Below are 17,455 nucleotides of genomic sequence, written 5' to 3'. Positions count from 1 at the left end.
CCAAAGCCAGATAAAGATATTACCAGAAAACTATAGACTAGCAATCTCAAGAAAATAGATATAAAAATGCCTAAGAAAATATTAACAAATAGTTGAATAAATAAGTGGAGAAAATTAATATCCCCTATAGAAGGATTCTAAATATTCTATATAGATACTTTGCCCAAAAATGAAGCATAACTCCCCAATCCCTAAGTGTGGGCTTTTATAGACATTTCTTTCTGAAATGTACAATATGGAAAAGAGGGAAAAAATTTATAGTGAAGATACCCTGATAAATGTCTGTTTATCCGGGAGGGTTAATACTGCTAGGACTCCTCAGAACCATTAAGGTCAGCAGATGTGGTGGTAAATGCCTGTAACACCAGTACTTGGGAAGCTGAGACGGGAGAAATGCAGGTTTACAAGCCAATCTCAGCAACTAAGCAAGCTGCTCTGCAACTCAGTGAGTCACTATCTCAATATAAAAACTAAAATAGGGCTGGGGGTATGACTAAGAGGTAGAATGCCTCTGGGTTTAATCCTTAGTACCCCCGAACCCAACCCAAACAAAAACTATTAAAGTCATAAAAAAAATTTGATAAACTGTCACAGCCAAGAAAAATGTAACGAGACAGGATAACCAAATGTAAGGTGGTATCCTGGTAGTATCTTAACATTAGATAAAGGCAAAGGGTATGTGAATACAGAATAGACTTTAGTTAATAAAAAGGTATCCATGTTGGTCTCATACAAGATGCTACAGTAGTGGAAATGGTATAGCATTTGTAGAAACTCTGTATCTTCATAATTAAGTTCTAGAAAAATATATAGCTAAATTTGTGTTGAATTTTTAAGAGGAGCCATTTGGTAAATAGAAATAAACTCAGATGTTGGTACTCACAAGGACAATATGTGTTAAACTGTCTACAGTTGTAGTCCTAAAACCAAAGGGTATCAAAAGTTTAAAGATGAAATAGAATATATCAGGTAATGCAGTAATATACAGTTTTTTATTTTATTTTATTTTTTTTTATTTTATTTTTGCAGTTATAAAAATCAAATCCATGGCATCATGCATACTAGGCAAGGCCTACACTACTGAATAATATCCTCTCCCAAATAAAGTGTATAGAGTAATGTCAATACCAGACAAAACAAAGTGAAAAGCAACAAGAATTAACCAGGACAAAATTAATTTTTCCTGATACTAAAGCAATTACCACATTTTTGAAATTCTAAGATATACTTTTTCACACTGTAACATCTCTGAAATCAAGTTGCATTTTATAATCTATTGTGTCTTATACTTAATTAATCATAATACTCTACCAGGAAGATAAATCATGACTACTAATGTCTTCATACATGGCTTCTAAATATATAAATCAATGATAGTTAGAAATTTAAGCACTGAACAAAGCTGCAATTATACTTTACTAGAAATATATTTCCTTAGAAATTATAAACAAAAATAGGTGAAACTATAGAATTTTAATAAAATTAATGTTTGACTTAATTTTTATTTATAAGCTGTAATGTCTAGTATACTAACACCAATAGATTCATCATCAAAAATTGGTCATGCATTAGATAAAAAAATCTTAAATTTTAAAAAGTTGGGAAATGCAGGGTTATCTGCTGAAGTAAGAAAATTGTTAAGTATGGGGAGCGTGGAGGCTTGAGATTTCATGAAGAAACAGAGCGCAGACCAGGAATATCTAATGGGATTTCCCAGCAGTCTGAGTCCCAATTTAAGTTGGTGTTTATGAATTTGGTACCCAGCCTATGTGACAGCGAAAGTATATTTATTTCCAAAATGAAGAGATTCAAAAATACCCTACCTTTGTTTAGTCTTCCCTGTATCTCAATTTCTTCCCAACTTCCATATATGAGGGAAAACATCTAATCTCACTTAGCATAATATTCTCCAACTACATCCATTTTTCTGCAAATGACATAATTCTACTCCTTATAGCTGAGTAGAATTCCACTGTGTGCACATCTCATAATTTTATAATCCTATTATCTATTGATGGGTGCATAGGCTGGTTCCATAATTTGGCTATTATGAATTGTACCGCAGACACACAAATAAAAATCAATCAATCAATTCCAAGGAAGAAAAAGCACCCCAATATCCAAAATGTTCATTGGCAACAATTACTGAATGGCTAGGAGATTGGTTAGGAACAAAATGCAAAATACTCATGTATTTTTAGTACTGAAACAACTGTAGTGCAAGGGGAAAAGAGCTGTATGTGATGGTACGGTCCCAAAGACTTTAGAATTCCTTCTCTGAGAAACTAACTCTCAAACGCAAAGAAGAACTAACAGGAATACATTGTACTGAGGAGTTTTTAATACATGTGTGCTCTGTTAAGTGGACCTTGCAGTGAACTCCTGGTTTAAGCGAATGACTTATATAAACAATTGAAGGAAGTTATAAAATAAAATGAACATAAAATATCCCTCCCATTCTTGTGTACAGGAGAGAGGTTTCAATTTTAGGGAAGTCATCTGACTTTTTCCTGACATCAAAAGCACTCATTAAAAAAGGTGTGCCAGATGTTAATGACGCACTGCAGCAGTCAGCTCAGGAAAAAAATAGCCTTCTTTCCTTTCAACCTAAACCAAAATGCTATCTCCCCAATAAGATCTCAACACCCCAGAGTAAAGAAGATAACATGTATAAAGGTACTTCTGCTGATTCCCCCACTTAGACCAATAAAAAGGAAAAGGTGATTTTTGTTTCAATGTGTTTAAAGATTTACATTAATTAAATCATAACCAACTGTTCAAGATGTAGCAAGAAAAAGAGAATTGGCATTTTTAAGATTCAGATAGCAGTTTTTATTTCTTCAGATTGTGCAGAAAGCAAATAACTCAAGCAGTTCTAATAAAGCATTTTAAGAAAACTACTTTACAGGGAACTACAACTACTAAAATTTGTAAGATGATTTATTATTATTATTATTATTATTATTATTATTATTATTATTATTATAATACTGGGGATGGAACCAAGGGGCATTCTACCTCCAAGCTATACACCCATCCCTATATTTTATTGTCCTTATTTTGAAACAGGGTCTTACTGAGTTGCAAAAGGCCTCACAAAGTAGATGAGGCTGTCCATAAACCGTGATCCTCCTGTCTCAGCCTCCCAAATGCTGGGATTACAAGTGTGCACCACCACACCCGGCTGTAAGAGTATTAACTAAAAAGAAACTCTAAAAAGTAGAAGACAACTGTCACTAAAATGGAATCCAGATAAAGTCTCTCACATTCTCTCACCCAGTTGGATGGGTCTACAATGCTCGGGTACATACAGTTTAAGGGAAAACTCAGACAATAATTCTGGTGGTAAACAAAAATGGTTTAAAAGTAAACAAACAGCTAAGATATTAGGATAATACTGCTGTAGTTATGAGGCAGTAGTAACATTCAAAATGTTAATACTAAAAGAAAATATTTCCAAATTGAATATCAAATTGTATTATACTTTTTATTTCTGGTAGTCTTTAAGCATATATCAACTGGAAGATATTCTTAATGCCAACACTATAATCTAAAGTTAAAAAACATACTGATCTAGCACTGCAACTATATGAAATCAAGTCTGTAAGCAGCCAGATTGTCAGTAATGTCTTTCAGACCCAAATGAATTCTGCCAAGTATGACATTATTGTATAATTTAACATCTTTTAAACATAGCTACCAATTAAAAGCTATTCAGACATACTACCTCCTTCTGGTGTTTCAGCACTACATAAATAATTCTTCCTTTGTAACAAAATAATAGCATCATATTACAAATCAAGCTTGGTCTCTAATAATTTTCAAATCTATCTTTGTGCCCGAAAGTTTATATGCAGGGCTTTCTTTTCTTTTTTGGTACTGGGAATTCAATCCAGGGGCATTCTACCTGTGAACTAGACCTCCAGCCTTATTTTATTTTTTAGTTTGAAATAAGTTCTCTCACTAAGTTTCTGAGGCTGGTTTTGAACCTGCAATTCTCCTGTCTCAGCCTCCCAAGTACTAGGATTACAGATGTGTGCTACCACACATGGTTTATATGCAGGACTTCTAGTTAATTGCCAAACACCAAAAATTATCACTGAGGTACTAAATTATTATTTGGGTCTTATGAGTTCTAGTCTTAAAATGCATAACTTTTGACAAAATGAATATTTAACATTAAATAAACTATTTAGACTTTAATTGTACGCCTACCAAACCAGAGCTATTTAAAAATAGAGCATCCAGGCCGGGTGTGGTGGCGCACACTTGTAATCCCAGTGCTTGGGAGGCTGAGACAGGAGGATCGCACAGGTTCGAAGCCAGCCTCAGCTACTTAGTGAGGCTCTCAGCAACTTAGTGAGACCCTGTTTCCAAATAAAGTATAAAATAGGTCTGGGAGTATAGCCCAGAGGTAGAAAAGCCCCTGGGTTCCACTCCCAGTACCACAAAAATAAATAAATAAATAAATAAATAGCATCCATTCCAGTACAGGACAAGAGTAATGGGGACATACTTTCTTAACCTAAAGACTAATGATCATAACCTCAGACTTATACAGAGACTCATTCTACTTCCCCTTGGTGTAGAACTCTATTCTTTTCTTCTCCGTTATTCTAAGTATCCAATAAATCAAAAACCTAGTCCTATCCTTCTTTGCAGGAATATCTGTTCAATATCTAATAAATATTTATCATGTATTTGCCTTTAAGGGATTTCCTTCCATTGCTAATACTTACTTGAGAGCTTTAACCATCACACCTGATTTGGTATAAAACCCTAAGTGCTATCATAGAGTCCTTATTTTCCTCTTTGAATCATTTAGCACACTCAATACATTAATCCTCTTAAAGTATTACTTGTTTCTTCATGTACTGAAAGTTGCTGAGGTCTTCCAACTGCTCATCAAATCTCAACACTCTGACTTGATATAATTTAATGTTGTCCAAGTCGGGCATCATGGCTCACATTGGTAATTCCAGTACTAGGGAGACTGAGAAAGGAAGATCACAGACTTGTGGCCAGCTTTGGCAACTTAAAGAGGCCCTTCACAATTTAGTGAAACTGTGTTTAAAAAAATAGGACTGGGGGTGTAGCACAAAGGTAGAATGCCCTTGGGTTCAATCCCTAGTGCTACCAAAAATTCTAATAATGTGATCCACACATATCTTCCTGAAACATATTCCTGAACTCATACTTCTCTGAACACTGTTAAAATGAACTGCCTGCTATTCCCAAATGCACTTTGAACTATTTATAAACATTTTCCATCTTCATGTAATCTAAGCTGACCAATCTGGAATCACACACTTTCTTCTGGCGTCAGTTCAAATGCCACATTGCCTTCCTATCTGTCAAACCTGACAGAAACTGTTTCTTACCATTCAGAATTAAGAGTGGCACGTTGGCACAACTTGCATTACAATTTAGAATCACGGTCCAAAACCTCTACCCTGGCACTGTGAAGAATGGTTCAGATTCAATAAATTGGCAATAATTGGGGTGAAATATATAATAACATATAATAACATATATATAACATACATAATAATTGGGGTACAATATAATAATTATATGCTCCAATACTTCTGAAAGTAAAAAAGATACTTTTGGTAATTATACTTGGACAATAGATATGCACTATGATTGCCTCAGATCTACTAGATGAACAGTCATACCAGCAAAATGATGTATCTAAATTGTCAATAAGTTTGACCAGAATACTGACTTCAAAGACCAAATCTGAAATTAACACCAAAAGAAAAAATCAATTTCTATCTTCAAAACATTAAATTTCTTAAAGTTGTATATAAACTTTGAAATTGAATACTTAGGTTCTGACTTTCATGCTAATTAGTTTTTTAAAGGTAAGTCCCTTTACTGAGTCTCCAGGTCAATTAAATTAAATACACAGATCTCTAAGGTCTATTCTAGCTAGATGCTCCATGATTTGATATCATCCCCTATAGTAGATTATTATATAGTCAGGTCTCTGGCAGATAACTGTGAATCTCATTAACAGAGCAGATGACTCAACACTTAGTTTCATAAAAATATGTTGTAAGCTGGGCGTGGAGGTGCATGCTTGTAATCCCAGCATTCGGGAGGCTGAGACTGGAGGATCGCGGTTTACGGACAGCCTCAGCTACTTAGTGAGGCCCTCCGCAACTCGGTGAAACCCTGTTTCAAAATAAAAAATAAAAAATAGGGCAGGAGGTGTAGCTCAGAGGTCGAATGCCCCCAGGTTCCATACCCAGACCCGCAAAAAAAAAAAGTTTTAAATATTTTAATAAACTATATTTAGCCACCTTAACATTAGTTTTATGATTCATATTGCCTAATTCTGTGTGTATGTGTGTGTGCACGCATGCATGCATTCTACTCAGAAATATTCTACATCTGAGCTGTATCTCCAGTCCTATTTTATTTTGAAACTGTCTCGATAAATTGCTGAGGCTGACCTTGAACCAGCAATCCTCCTGTCTCAGCCTCCAAAGCACTAGGATTATAGGTGTGTGCCACCATACATGGAAGTTGACAAATACTTTTAAAGTATTTTTTCTCCTACAGTATTTTGTTTCAAGAAATAAAAAATTGGTTTAAAACTGCCTTCAACAAAGTAAAAATCAATAAACAGGTATACATTTAAATAAAATAGATTTCTGAAATTCTATTGTCATTTCCTCCCAATCATCAGACTCTTCCAATCAATCTCTTCATTCCTCATATATAACAATCATTAACAAATCATTCATTGCATAGCCTTATAAAACTCTATTACACATAACAATGCACATACATGTATATCCTTCCCTCTGATCTTTTCCACAAAGAAAATCAGATGATCTATTGCTTTCTTTCTCTCTCTCCCTTCCTCCCTCCCTCCCTCCTTCCTTCCTTCCTTCTCTGGTACTGGGGATGAAACTCAGGGCCATTCTATCTCCAAGCTGCACCCCCAGGCCTATTCTTTATTCTTTATTTTGAAACAGGGTCTCACTGAGTTGCAAAGGACCTCACCAAGTAGCCGAGGCTGGCGGCAAACCTTCATCCTCCTGTCTCAACCTCCCAAATACTAGGATTACAAGCATGGGCCACCACGCCTGGCCGAGACGACATATTTTTCTGCAACTTGCTTTACTAACAGTATAACTTGGATATTTTCCCATACAAAGATATCTTACTTTTTTTTAACAGCTACCTAGTATTCCATTGTGTTCATGTATTTAACTAATTCCCTTATTGCTTTACTTTATTAGGTTGTTTCTGGACTAATGCTAGTCTAACATAAATCTTTAATACTTGGCAACTAAATCTACAGGATAAAGGATTATGAATAAAATTGTTTGATAAAATGGTATATGAATGTTAAATTATTCTTTCCTAAGTACATGATCTACATTCACAAACATATTGAAATCAATCACTAGCCAAACATGAGAAGGAGAGGGAGGGAAGAGAATGGGATGGGAAATAGGGAAGGACTAAATGAGTGATATATGCATGTATGCCTCTACCACCTTGTACATCATTAAGATTTATGACTAAAGTGCACCAATAAAAAATTAAAACAAAATTAACACTGCTACAAAATACTCAAAAGCATGTCTCTTCATAGTTTAATCTGATGAGTTATAGGATAATTAAATAAAGGTAAATTTATCCTGGGCTTGGTGGTACACGCCTGTAATCCTAGTACTTGGGAGGCTGAGACAGGAGGATCACAGATTCATGGCCTTAGTGAGGCCCTCTGTAACTTACTGAGACCTTGTTTCAGAATAAAGAATAAAATATAGTTTTGGGGGTGTAGCTCAGAGGTAGAATGCCCCTGTTTATCCCCAATACTGATAAAACCAAAAAGGGTGAATTTATAAGTACTGACATATCTACAAAATACTGGTTAATGTAAAAAGTTTATATACAAATGTGTTATATGTACTTGTCTGTGTAAAACACATACACACAAGCTACTTCTATTCCTTCAGGTCTCAATGTTAACACCTCCTGGAGAAGACCCTTTCTGTCTACCCTACTGAAAGTAACTCCCACTCTATACCCAATAATTCTTTATCAGAGCATTTAAAAAAATCTCCTAAGTGTTACAATAGAAGTATTTTATGATATATATATACACAATGGAATTTTACTCAGCCATAAAGAAGAACAAAATTATGTTATCTGCAGGGAAATGGAGAACATTATGCCAAGTGAGATTAATCAGTCATAAAAAGTAAAAAAATTGATGCTCTTCCTAATACGCAGAAGCTAGAAAGAAAATGGGTCATAGGAGGGACTCTGTTAGACAAAGAAGGAGAAACCTGAGATGAGTAAACAAGGTGATTTAAGTGAGGGAAATAGTAAGGTGGAAGAGAGACACACCCAATGCATATAATGTACATTCACAAACATATCAAAGTCATCACTAAGCAGAACATGAGAAGGAGGGAAGAGGGAATGGGGTGAGAGTGGGGAAGGGCTAAATGAGTGATGTGTGCATTATGCCTCTACCATCTTGTACCTCATTAAGATGTATGATTACAATGCATCAATAAAACAAAAACAAAGCAAGTCAGTTATCTTGAGTAAAACTTTTCTTAATGTTGTAGTTAATGTCACAAAAAAGCAAAATAATCAATCAGAATTTATCCTTTAATTAACACTAACATCAACTACTGCATAAATACTTCACATTTAAAATATTCCACTAATGACTAATCATTTCCTGTGATTTAGCCAACTTTTACTCACGCCAGGCCATTAGTCACTTATTCCAGAACTTCTGTTTTACAATACTAACCTCAGATACTATATGGAATTTTTGACAAATGTTTCTATGTTAAAAAAAAAGTGTTGCTTAATATGTGTATCCTTATCTGCTACGGCCATAATATCCTACAAGTCATTTAATAGGTTGGTAAAGTGGGAATTTCCTTTACTCAAAACAAGTTTATGTTATTCCCTTTTCATCAACCTTTCTTCCCTTACTGAACTAAAAAAACTGCCAATTATCAGACTTAGTAAGAAAGGGCATACTTTATTTTAAAAAAAGCATATTTCTGTGTTGTTACACTCTAATCTTATATGATAATTTTTATTGGTGCATTGTATTCATGCATCATAATGGGGTAAAACATTGCCCATTTAGCCCCTACCCAATTCCCACCCCATTCCCTCCCCACCCCTCCTTCTCGTGCTTGGCTTAGTGGTTGACTTCAATATGTTTAAGTACATTGTGTGCTTTAGAAAATTTCCTTCTTTCCCCCCTCCTGTCCTCTCAATTAGGTTGTCTTGTTTGCTCCTCGATAGGATTTCCTTTTTTGATAATTTTTAAATCTATTTTTAAATTCAAACTGACAGAAAGAAAGAATAAAAGGTAGATATTTCACCTTAATTTTTACTACTCTTCACATCCTGCAATAATTAAAATGACAATGATTTTTGAAAATATCATTCAATAGATAATTAACAGGGAATATTAATTTGAAATAAAACTAATACTGCTTTATGTCCAATTTAATATCTTAAAAGAAAAGATCTAAAATCAAGAGTTGCTGTTACTGAAAATGCATAGCAACATAGCTAACTATGGATAGCTTTATTTTATTTTATTATGGTACTGGGAGTTGAACTCAGGGACACTCTACCTGTGAACTATACTTCCAGCCCTTTTTTATTTTGATACAGGGTCTTGCTAAGATACCACATTGTAGCCTGGAAACTGTGATCTTCCTCTCTCAGCCTCTCAAACACTGGGGTTACAGTTATGTGCCACTGTGCCTGGCTCAATAGCTGTATTCTGAATGTTAAACTTTCAAGTCCTACTTCCCAATGTGGTTAGAAATACCTTTTTCTGGTTATGTATACAAGTGTCTTATATATCTTAATTCTCATAATGACATTTTACTTAATCTTCTATTGGGCTGATGACCAATACATACATATAGACACATTACTTCAGGTGGGAATCAGAAAATTCCTCCTCCAGAAGTAACTTTGTCAAAGTTGCTCAAATATCCAAGGTTCATGAAGCCAGGCATCAACACAACAGATCTCTTTCCTCTTTCAGTAATTGACACCAGTGTGTTTTAGTGCCTGTCTCAGAGGTGAGTCAGCGCAATATCTGTAGTTTCTAGTTCTGTTGACAGTTTTTGCCATCACAGAGACATTTCCTCCTATTCACTACCAGATCTGACCTTGTTCTCTTATCCTTGTATTTTTCACCTGCCTGCCCCTCTTGTCTTTTTCTTACCCTTACTCTGCTTTATTATTTAAACAGTAATAAGTGAAATAGACTTCTATGACCCAAAATAACTTACAATCACAAACTATGAGAGCTAAAAGACATGCATCATATAGTCCAGTTGTTGAAAGAAACTTTTTTTCTGTAAAGGGCCAGAGAGTAAATATTTTGGGGTTTATGGACCATTTGGTCTCTCTCTAAACTATTCATCTCTGCCTTATACCATGATCACTAACAGGACAGAGACAATCTGTGAACAACTGTGTTTGGTTGTGTTCAGTAAACAGAAAGTGAGTTGAATTTGGCCTGTGAGACCATGGCCTGCCAACCTCAGTCTAGTCCACTCTCCACTGAATATCCTTGAAATATGTGGAATAATTCTTACATTCTTCCCTAGCTTTTCTCCTTTTCTTTTCTTTCTTTCTTTCTTCTTTTTTTTTTTTTTTTCCAGGTCCGGGGATGGAAGCCAGAGGCATTTGACCTCCAAGCTACAACCTCTGTCCAACTTTTTTTTTTTTTATTCTTTATTTTGAAATAGGATCTCACTGAGTTGCAGAGAGCCTCACTAAGTAGCTGAGGCTGGCCACAAATCATGATCTTCCTACCTCAGCCTCCCAAATGCTGGGATTACAAGCGTGCACCTCCACGCCCGGCACTTGTCTCCTTTTCAATTTGGTTATGGTAATTTTTTAAATGGTCCTGGGGATTGAATCTAGGGGTGTTCTGCCTCTGAGCTACACCTGCGCTCTATTTTATTTTAAAACAGGGTCTCACTAAGTTGCTGAGGCTAGCCTTAAACCTGTGATTTTCCTGTCTCAGCATCTCAAATATTGGGATTACAGGTGTGCCCCATCACACTTGGCAAGATATTATTAATATACAGAAGATTTTCATTTTATTCTCATAACTTCCCTCAGTATTTTATTTCATATTTAATAAAAGCAGATGGCCACATTCATCAATCCTGTCAAACTTTTTATGAATTCAATTTAAACTTTAACTTTCTCCTATATTTTATGTCTTAAGGTAAACACTGAACTTATTTTTTCCAGATCACCAACTAACTCTTCATGTACTAAGCGATATGTAATCATTTCAATCCTAATATTTGTGATCTTACATTATCGTATATTCAAATTGGTGCTACTTGTTACATAAGCTTATTTTTGCCTCTGTGTGTGTTTGTGTTGCTTCTATCAGTTACTGGGGTTTGAACTCAGGGGCATTCTACCTCCAAACTACATCCCAGCCCTGTTTAAATTTTTTCTTCCCCTTTTTAATGGGTCTGGGAATGGAACCAAGGGACATTTGACCTCCAAGCTACACCTCCTGCCCTATTTTTTATTCTTTATTTTGAAACAGGGTCTCACTAAGTTGCAGAGGGCCTCACTAAGTAGCTGAGGCTGTCTGCGAACCGTGATCCTCAGATCTCAGTCTCCCGAATGCTGAGATTAGAAGGATGCGCCACCACATCTGGCTTGGTTTTTGCATTGAAACAGTATCCCACTAGGTTGCTGAGATTCTCACTAAGTCACTGACGCTCAAACTGCAGTCCTCCTGTGCCAGGCTTCCAAGTGCCTGGATCACAGGAGTGTGCTACCGTACCCACTGGGTGGCCCATTTTTTTAATGATGTGCACAAGACAGGATGTACAGAAGACATACAAATCATTATGATAGATTATGTTCAATTAGAAATGATTTAAAGGCAGAACCAGGAATGGTGGTGCATACAAATAATCCCCATACTTGAGAAACCGACACAAGAGGATTTCAGGTTCAAGGCCAGTGTGTGCTAACTTTAAAATGTGTGTGTGTGTATGTGTGTGTGTGTGTGTGTGTGTGTGTGTGTGTGTGTATGAACTAGGGGTGTAGCCCAGTGGTAGAATGCCCCTGGATTCAATCCCTAGGAGGGGGAGAGGGAGAAGGAGAGGAAGAGAGAATCAGGGGAGAGGGGAGAGGGAGAGGAAGAGTAGAATCAGGGGGAGAGGGTAGAGGGAGAAACAAGAACTGGTAAAAAGTAAAAAAACAATAAAGAATATACATTATCTTTAAGTAGACAAAATAAGATGTTAGTATGTAAGTCCACAAAAAATAGGAGTGGTTTAAGAAAAACCAAGAATGCATTTTCTGACCTTAAGGAAAAAAAAAGATGGCAAAAAGTTTTTGAAAAAGATTATAGTGATTTTTAAGAGATTATTTTATGGAGATTTCCAAGATAATATTTAGGAATGAACTTTGAATAAATGCCATTTCTTTGAAGGCAGAGAAACTGGACTAGATTATATATGACCCCTTATAACTTTATTTAATAAAGAGAAAGTTGAGGGATTCCAGTTTTTAATAGTGTAAAAGATGCCAGAAGACAAGTGAGGGTACAATACTCTCAATGTACAATATTCATTATTACAATACTTAAATGGGTGGATTTGTAAAGCACATCTACAATAATTTTTAAGAAAAATATGTAAGAAATGGCATCTGGAGCCGGGTGTGGTGGCGCACACTTGTAATCTCAGCATTTGGGAGTCTGAGACTGGAGGATCGGTTTGCAGACAGCCTCAGCTACATAGTGAGGCCCTCCACAACTCAGTGAGACCCTGTTTCAAAATAAAGAATAAAAAATTGGGCAGGGTGTGTAGCTCAGAAGCCAAATGACTCCTGGTTTCATCCCCAGACCTGCAAAAAAAAAAAAGAAAAAAAAAAAAGGAAATTACATCTGGATGGCATACTAAAAATATCTTTTTATTGTCTCTATATATGGGAGTCACAAAATCTGAATTTGGTTCTGTTGAATGTTTTATATTGCAATAATGAGTAGGCTTTTTACATCTGCTTTTTCAAATAATTTTTGAAGCCGGGCATGGTGGCGCACGCTTGTAATCCCCGCGCTTGGGAGGGGGAGACAGGAGGATCGCGCAGGTTCGAAGCCAACCGCGCTGGCTTAAGAGACCCTGTTTCCAAATAAAAATATTAAAAAATGGATCTGGGAGTGTAGCCCGGAGGTAGAAGGATTTCTAGGAACCCCAGTACCACCAAAAAAATAAATTTAAAAAATTTCCTCAAATAATTTTTGACTGACTGGTGAACATAATGAGCAAAAGAGCAGCGAGTTATTATTTACCTCCTGACATTCGCATGATTATTCTTTTGCCAAAGTCTTACTGTGGAGTTTACCCCATATAATCTGGAACTGAGCTTGAATGCATTTTATTGTCTCTACAGTTGCCTACAATAGACCATAGGATTCAAAGTCCTCTGCCTGTACACTACAATTGCTCTACATTTGTAGCCAGAAGGGGTCTCTCAATTTTTCTGCTTTCTTCTCAGCTTTCAACCATTTCTGATACCAGTACCACAGGGATTTCCCTCCATGTTCTTGACCTTTACAAGCAGTAGAAAGCTTCTGACTTAGTGCTATGTTCACGGTTGGAGCAGATGAATTCTCTGGTGACTTGGTGGGGAGGCCTTGTGGTTCTTTTTCCTAGGCAACTCAAATCTGCTTTATTTTTCTGTTGACCTTAGGTGGGAATTTCTGACTTCTTCTCCAACAGTAAAAGACCTCTTCTTAGTATCATTATAGGATTCTAGAGCCTAAAATGATCTTGTGTTCCTCTTTCAAAGAGAAAGCATTTTCTCTTCTACCCATCCCCTAGCAGCAAAAAGTTTTTGCCTGTATCCTATATTGTCTATCCAGAGGGGTTCTCCCCAAAGAAGCAGACAGGTATCTCCTTCCACATATTTATGAAATAAAATGGTTTTATGCCCCTCCTTCAGTAGTCTGAGGCTTAAAGAAGAAAGTTTCTGCCCATCTCTCAGCAGAACAGAAACTCCCTAATCTCTAGACCACAAAGACAGCCTTCTGGAGTCTTCTGCTTTGCCCCCTCCCTGAAGTGGGAGTACCCAGTGGAGCCTGAAGGAAAAGCATCTGCAAACAAGTACGGACTCTCTTTGTATATGTGACGGCCCCAGCTATTCGGAGGCTGAGACCGGAGGATCACGGGCTCGTGGCCAGCCTCAGCTACTTAAGCCCTTTGCAACTCAGTGAGACCCTGTTTCAAATTAAAGAATAAAAAGTAGAGCTGGGGGGGGGGGGTCACTTGGAAGTAGAATGCCCTGGGTTCCATCCCCAGCACCGCAGAAAGAGAAACAGAAACAGAAAGAAAGAGAGAGCGAGAGCGAAAGCAAGAGCGAGAGCGAAGCACACAAACTATAACTGCATCATGTGAGCATTTTCAGAATTTCAATTACGATTAGTTTAGGGACCTCCAACACAGCTAACCATTTTACTATCAGATTCATAATGGTAATCTCAGGCAAAAATATACTAGTCTTTTCTCTTAGTTTTAAGTAAATAAACCCTGATAACCATAAAATTTCCTAAGAAAAGTCACTACCATTAATAAAAAGAAATAAGACCACCTATCTTATTGATTTTGCTAGTACCTTATTTGTTAACTGTACTAAGGCAATTTGCCAACATGGAAAAGCAACATACTTCTACTAAAACTATTCCAGTGAATAGGGAAGGGGATAATCACACACATAGAAAGAAAAAAGCAACTCCAATATTTTATGCCTTTTTGTAACAGTACTCTTGGGTGTATTTCTTTAAAAAGCACATAAAAATTCTATATGCTATTTTAGTGAAGAGCCAGAGTAGTGTCATCTTTGCCGATTAACTTCCTTGCCCAAGCTACAGCTGTGAGAGAAATTCTTTCTGGAGCCACACTAGTACCTAATCATATTTAACTCAAATAAAAAAGATCATATATCGAGCGTAGAATCTTTTTCATGCATTTTTGAGAAATGCTTGAAAAGAAAAATTCTTTAGTCATTAAAAGATAAATAATGTATTCAACAGTTACCCATATCAATTTAGTACATAACTGTTTTTGTCCAACAATTTAACTTTTAGCAATTTAATACAAAAAAGTCAACATATTGTTCATAATAGAAGTAAAGCATTGTTCATAACAGAAGAAAGACAATTTAGCTGGATATGGTGGCGCATGCTTATAATCCCCGTACTAGGGAGGCTGAGACAGGAGGATCACATAGGTTCAAAGCCAGTCTCAGCTACTTAGTGAGACTCTCAGCAACTCAGTAAGACCCTGTTTCCAAATAAAGCATAAAATAGGTCTGGGAGTATAGCCCAAAGGTAGAAAGCCCCTAGATTCCTGCCCCAGTACCCCCCCAAAAAAAAGAGAAAAGAAAAAGAAAAAAAGAAGGAAAAAGAAAAAGAAAAGAAATGACACAATTTAAATGTTAACCAAAAGGGCCGGGTGTGATGGCGCACGCTTGTAATCCCCGCGCTTGGGAGGCTGAGACAGGAGGATCACACAGGTTCGAAGCCAGCCTCAGCTACTTAGTGAGGCTCTCAGCAACTTAGTGAGACCCTGTTTCCAAATAAAGTATAAAATAGGTCTGGGAGTATAGCCCAGAGGTATAAAAGCCTCTGGGTTCCACCCCCAGTACCCCCCCAAACACACACACAAAGATGTTAACCAATAGGAACTCAATTATATAAAAGAACACACACACACACACACACACACACACACACGTATATATGTGTGAATTCGCATATATACATAGGCACACACATACACACATATACACACATTCAATGATAAGCAATGTTTATACAGATCTTTATTTGTTGACTTGGAAAGATGTCCACAGCATGTTTCAACAGCAAGAAAGCAGGACATTATAAAACAATATATGTATCTGTGTGTGCTCCTATGCAGTACCCCCTGGTGGTAGGATTTGGAATATATGTGAGTTATAAATTTATTGCTTCTCCCTTTATATATTTTTCTTTTGCCATCTGGCACATGTTAAAATTTCTCCATGTAAGGTGCTGGAGACACACTGCAGAAGGAAGGAGTTTCTTTCCTGGCCCAGTGTGTTGTTTTGGCTCATACAGCCAAATGTTATCCTTTGGATATAGAATGTCTCCTGGAGGAGCTTATGTATTGGTGAGAGCTTATGTATTGATATTCATTCTCATTTAATCAATCTATCAATCTATCAATCTATCAATCTCCTCTATCTCCCCTTTCACCCTCTCTTCTCTCTCTCTCCAGATACCATGCCCTGAGCTCTGTTGATATAACTGAATATAAACTGAACCCCTGAGATCTCTAAAACTATGAGCAAATCATTCTTCTTTGTGTGGCCAGAGTTTTGGGGTCACAGAGAAGAGAATGCTTACTGAAAGAGTGGTTTTACAGAGCCTAACGCCTCTAGTGATACAGCCTGCTATGAGCAGTATTCATCAGAACCTAGAGAGTAAATTCTGAGCAAGTTTTTTTTTTGTTGTTGTTGTTGCCTTTTGGGATTTTTTATGTGTGTTTTGTTTTGTATTTTTGTTTTATGGGTTTGAACCCAGAGACACTCTAGCAGTGAGCTACATTCCCGGCCCTTTTACCATTTTTTATTTTGAGGTAAGTTCTTAGTAAATTACCAGGCTAGCCTCAAACTTGTGATCCTCCTGCTTTAGCCTCCCAAGTCATCAGGATTACAAATGTATACCCCCACACCAGGCTTTGAACAAGTTTTGACAACAAAACACCACATCAAATGTTCTGCCATCCAGTAAAGCACAGCACATCCTCTCCAACAATCTCTAGATCTCAACTCTAGCAGGCTGTTCCCTAGACACTCTATCTTGATTTGGGTTTGTAGTTGCCTGTTATATCTACCAATTTTATGTTTTTTAGATTCTATTTCTTACTAGCAAATTATTTGTTATTCCAATCCTATTATAACTAGTGATCCTTTACATTAAGCTTCCCCTGCTCAAGTAAGAGTGGTTTCTCGATTTGACTCTGACTAATGGGGGTGTGGGGGGAGCTCTTTATATTATTCAATGTTGACTGTATTTTTTATAATAAAAATGGGGTTGGGGTAATAAGCAGAAAAGCCACCTTAATTTTATAAAACTGAAGAAAAGTTCAATGGGAAATAATTAAGAAATTTTTCTTTATAGGGCAGAAATATACTTGTGATTTGTAAGATTGAAAGGACAATTTCTAAAACTATCAATTTGTATACGACTATTTTTGATCAGGCTTTTTCTTAATACCAACTTCTTTTCAACATTATCTGACATTATGTTTCTACATAATTTGAAGTGATAGAAATGATTTAGACTGCCATTTTTTCTTAGTTATGACATGCTGGCCTTTACAAACAGGATAACAATCATGAG

The 17,455-nt window shown here is 36.5% G+C and overlaps 1 protein-coding gene across 1 annotated transcript in view; it reads right to left on the bottom strand.

Moving 5' to 3' along the window:
• The window catches only part of NEO1 (neogenin 1), a gene marked incomplete at both ends in the record, with an annotated part of 194,557 nt that overhangs the window by 73,837 nt on the left and 103,265 nt on the right, over positions 1–17,455 (bottom strand). The gene's annotated exons all lie outside the window — the stretch shown is intronic.

The sequence above is a fragment of the Muscardinus avellanarius genome, assembly GCF_963383645.1.
Source record: "Muscardinus avellanarius genome assembly, chromosome: 3".
In the NCBI taxonomy this organism is placed as follows: Eukaryota; Metazoa; Chordata; class Mammalia; order Rodentia; family Gliridae; genus Muscardinus; species Muscardinus avellanarius.
The sequence above is the reverse complement of the archived record's forward strand: the minus strand, read 5'-3'. Positions and strand labels throughout refer to the sequence as shown.